This window comes from Pristiophorus japonicus, unplaced genomic scaffold (genome assembly GCF_044704955.1).
Source record: "Pristiophorus japonicus isolate sPriJap1 unplaced genomic scaffold, sPriJap1.hap1 HAP1_SCAFFOLD_1612, whole genome shotgun sequence".
NCBI lineage: Eukaryota > Metazoa > Chordata > Chondrichthyes > Pristiophoridae > Pristiophorus > Pristiophorus japonicus.
In genome coordinates this window covers 35,001-40,000 of record NW_027251291.1, presented here as the reverse complement: position 1 = coordinate 40,000, position 5,000 = coordinate 35,001, and positions in this window count along the sequence as shown.

Here is a 5,000-nt window from a genome sequence, read left to right as displayed (position 1 = left end):
AGTTATCCAGCCTGGCACTTCGGTTGCGCCAGCGAGACCAAGTCTCGGCTTTGGTTAATGATTTGAGCCGAACCGACCTGCCCCCCGCCCCCCCCGGGCTGAACTCGGGCAGGTCTGCCGATTTCCCGACTCCTTTCGGGGCCTAATCGGGTCGCGCGAGCCGCCTGGCGCGATCGGGGACCATGCCCCGGCCTCTGCCAGGCCTCGGGCAGCCGCTTTTGAAGCCCGACCAAAAACCCGAAAAATGGGCAAAAAGGGAATAAATTCCCGCCCAAAAAGGGTGAATAGTCGGTTGGGCGGCAGCCCTGGTCGGTCTCTGCAGACCTGGAGGCTCGAGACGTTTGTTTGGAAAACTCACCAAGTCTCGATTCTGCCACCTCCTACCTCTGTGCAGATACCCCGCCAACCCCCAAGGACAGAAATGACAAGTGTCAAGTTGGCGGGGCGTCGGGCCACCTGCTGCCGGCCATGAGCATCCAAATCCCCGCAAAAGGGGCATTTTCATTTCTTCATCGGGACTTCCGGCAATTGCCGAGGTTCAACTCATTAACGTTGTTCGCAGACACTTGCCAGAAAATGCAAGTGGCCACTTTGCCGGGCCGACTCGCTTGCCCAAGCGGGAAACCATCAACCGAAGGCCCGGTAAGGCGGCCGAATCTGACCTCATAGACTTCCACACAACGGGACTTTTGACTTTCCCGGCCGCGGGTGGCCTCCACCCGGCCTCAGCCATCAGCCCTGCCTGCCTCCAGCCGCCTTCTGGTTAATGAGTTATCCAGCCTGGCACTTCGGTTGCGCCAGCGAGACCAAGTCTCGGCTTTGGTTAATGATTTGAGCCGAACCGACCTGCCCCCCGCCACCGCGGGCTGAACTCGGCAAGGTCTGCCGATTTCCCGACTCCTTTCGGGGCCTAATCGGGTCGCGCGAGCCGCCTGGCGCGATCGGGGCCCATGCCCCGGCCTCTGCCAGGCCTCGGGCAGCCGCTTTTGAAGCCCGACCAAAAACCCGAAAAATGGGCAAAAAGGGAATAAATTCCCGCCCAAAAAGGGTGAATAGTCGGTTGGGCGGCAGCCCTGGTCGGTCTCTGCAGACCTGGAGGCTCGAGACGTTTGTTTGGAAAACTCACCAAGTCTCGATTCTGCCACCTCCTACCTCTGTGCAGATACCCCGCCAACCCCCAAGGACAGAAATGACAAGTGTCAAGTTGGCGGGGCGTCGGGCCACCTGCTGCCGGCCATGAGCATCCAAATCCCCGCAAAAGGGGCATTTTCATTTCTTCATCGGGACTTCCGGCAATTTCCAAGGTTCAACTCATTAACGTTGTTCGCAGACACTTGCCAGAAAATGCAAGTGGCCACTTTGCCGGGCCGACTCGCTTGCCCAAGCGGGAAACCATCAACCGAAGGCCCGGTAAGGCGGCCGAATCTGACCTCATAGACTTCCACACAACGGGACTTTTGACTTTCCCGGCCGCGGGTGGCCTCCACCCGGCCTCAGCCATCAGCCCTGCCTGCCTCCAGCCGCCTTCTGGTTAATGAGTTATCCAGCCTGGCACTTCGGTTGCGCCAGCGAGACCAAGTCTCGGCTTTGGTTAATGATTTGAGCCGAACCGACCTGCCCCCCGCCCCCCCCGGGCTGAACTCGGGCAGGTCTGCCGATTTCCCGACTCCTTTCGGGGCCTAATCGGGTCGCGCGAGCCGCCTGGCGCGATCGGGGACCATGCCCCGGCCTCTGCCAGGCCTCGGGCAGCCGCTTTTGAAGCCCGACCAAAAACCCGAAAAATGGGCAAAAAGGGAATAAATTCCCGCCCAAAAAGGGTGAATAGTCGGTTGGGCGGCAGCCCTGGTCGGTCTCTGCAGACCTGGAGGCTCGAGACGTTTGTTTGGAAAACTCACCAAGTCTCGATTCTGCCACCTCCTACCTCTGTGCAGATACCCCGCCAACCCCCAAGGACAGAAATGACAAGTGTCAAGTTGGCGGGGCGTCGGGCCACCTGCTGCCGGCCATGAGCATCCAAATCCCCGCAAAAGGGGCATTTTCATTTCTTCATCGGGACTTCCGGCAATTTCCGAGGTTCAACTCATTAACGTTGTTCGCAGACACTTGCCAGAAAATGCAAGTGGCCACTATGCCGGGCCGACTCGCTTGCCCAAGCGGGAAACCATCAACCGAAGGCCCGGTAAGGCGGCCGAATCTGACCTCATAGACTTCCACACAACGGGACTTTTGACTTTCCCGGCCGCGGGTGGCCTCCACCCGGCCTCAGCCATCAGCCCTGCCTGCCTCCAGCCGCCTTCTGGTTAATGAGTTATCCAGCCTGGCACTTCGGTTGCGCCAGCGAGACCAAGTCTCGGCTTTGGTTAATGATTTGAGCCGAACCGACCTGCCCCCCGCCACCGCGGGCTGAACTCGGCAAGGTCTGCCGATTTCCCGACTCCTTTCGGGGCCTAATCGGGTCGCGCGAGCCGCCTGGCGCGATCGGGGCCCATGCCCCGGCCTCTGCCAGGCCTCGGGCAGCCGCTTTTGAAGCCCGACCAAAAACCCGAAAAATGGGCAAAAAGGGAATAAATTCCCGCCCAAAAAGGGTGAATAGTCGGTTGGGCGGCAGCCCTGGTCGGTCTCTGCAGACCTGGAGGCTCGAGACGTTTGTTTGGAAAACTCACCAAGTCTCGATTCTGCCACCTCCTACCTCTGTGCAGATACCCCGCCAACCCCCAAGGACAGAAATGACAAGTGTCAAGTTGGCGGGGCGTCGGGCCACCTGCTGCCGGCCATGAGCATCCAAATCCCCGCAAAAGGGGCATTTTCATTTCTTCATCGGGACTTCCGGCAATTTCCAAGGTTCAACTCATTAACGTTGTTCGCAGACACTTGCCAGAAAATGCAAGTGGCCACTTTGCCGGGCCGACTCGCTTGCCCAAGCGGGAAACCATCAACCGAAGGCCCGGTAAGGCGGCCGAATCTGACCTCATAGACTTCCACACAACGGGACTTTTGACTTTCCCGGCCGCGGGTGGCCTCCACCCGGCCTCAGCCATCAGCCCTGCCTGCCTCCAGCCGCCTTCTGGTTAATGAGTTATCCAGCCTGGCACTTCGGTTGCGCCAGCGAGACCAAGTCTCGGCTTTGGTTAATGATTTGAGCCGAACCGACCTGCCCCCCGCCCCCCCCGGGCTGAACTCGGGCAGGTCTGCCGATTTCCCGACTCCTTTCGGGGCCTAATCGGGTCGCGCGAGCCGCCTGGCGCGATCGGGGACCATGCCCCGGCCTCTGCCAGGCCTCGGGCAGCCGCTTTTGAAGCCCGACCAAAAACCCGAAAAATGGGCAAAAAGGGAATAAATTCCCGCCCAAAAAGGGTGAATAGTCGGTTGGGCGGCAGCCCTGGTCGGTCTCTGCAGACCTGGAGGCTCGAGACGTTTGTTTGGAAAACTCACCAAGTCTCGATTCTGCCACCTCCTACCTCTGTGCAGATACCCCGCCAACCCCCAAGGACAGAAATGACAAGTGTCAAGTTGGCGGGGCGTCGGGCCACCTGCTGCCGGCCATGAGCATCCAAATCCCCGCAAAAGGGGCATTTTCATTTCTTCATCGGGACTTCCGGCAATTTCCGAGGTTCAACTCATTAACGTTGTTCGCAGACACTTGCCAGAAAATGCAAGTGGCCACTTTGCCGGGCCGACTCGCTTGCCCAAGCGGGAAACCATCAACCGAAGGCCCGGTAAGGCGGCCGAATCTGACCTCATAGACTTCCACACAACGGGACTTTTGACTTTCCCGGCCGCGGGTGGCCTCCACCCGGCCTCAGCCATCAGCCCTGCCTGCCTCCAGCCGCCTTCTGGTTAATGAGTTATCCAGCCTGGCACTTCGGTTGCGCCAGCGAGACCAAGTCTCGGCTTTGGTTAATGATTTGAGCCGAACCGACCTGCCCCCCGCCACCGCGGGCTGAACTCGGCAAGGTCTGCCGATTTCCCGACTCCTTTCGGGGCCTAATCGGGTCGCGCGAGCCGCCTGGCGCGATCGGGGCCCATGCCCCGGCCTCTGCCAGGCCTCGGGCAGCCGCTTTTGAAGCCCGACCAAAAACCCGAAAAATGGGCAAAAAGGGAATAAATTCCCGCCCAAAAAGGGTGAATAGTCGGTTGGGCGGCAGCCCTGGTCGGTCTCTGCAGACCTGGAGGCTCGAGACGTTTGTTTGGAAAACTCACCAAGTCTCGATTCTGCCACCTCCTACCTCTGTGCAGATACCCCGCCAACCCCCAAGGACAGAAATGACAAGTGTCAAGTTGGCGGGGCGTCGGGCCACCTGCTGCCGGCCATGAGCATCCAAATCCCCGCAAAAGGGGCATTTTCATTTCTTCATCGGGACTTCCGACAATTGCCGAGGTTCAACTCATTAACGTTGTTCGCAGACACTTGCCAGAAAATGCAAGTGGCCACTTTGCCGGGCCGACTCGCTTGCCCAAGCGGGAAACCATCAACCGCAGGCCCGGTAAGGCGGCCGAATCTGACCTCATAGACTTCCACACAACGGGACTTTTGACTTTCCCGGCCGCGGGTGGCCTCCACCCGGCCTCAGCCATCAGCCCTGCCTGCCTCCAGCCGCCTTCTGGTTAATGAGTTATCCAGCCTGGCACTTCGGTTGCGCCAGCGAGACCAAGTCTCGGCTTTGGTTAATGATTTGAGCCGAACCGACCTGCCCCCCGCCTCCCCCGGGCTGAACTCGGGCAGGTCTGCCGATTTCCCGACTCCTTTCGGGGCCTAATCGGGTCGCGCGAGCCGCCTGGCGCGACCGGGGACATGCCCCGGCCTCTGCCAGGCCTCGGGCTGCCGTTTTTGAAGCCCGACCAAAAACCCGAAAAATGGACAAAAATGGAAAAAATTCCCGCCCAAAAAGGGTGAATAGTCGGTTGGGCGGCAGCCCTGGTCGGTCTCTGCAGACCTGGAGGCTCGAGACGTGACTTTGGAAAACTCACCAATTCTCGATCAGCCACCTCCTACCTCTGTG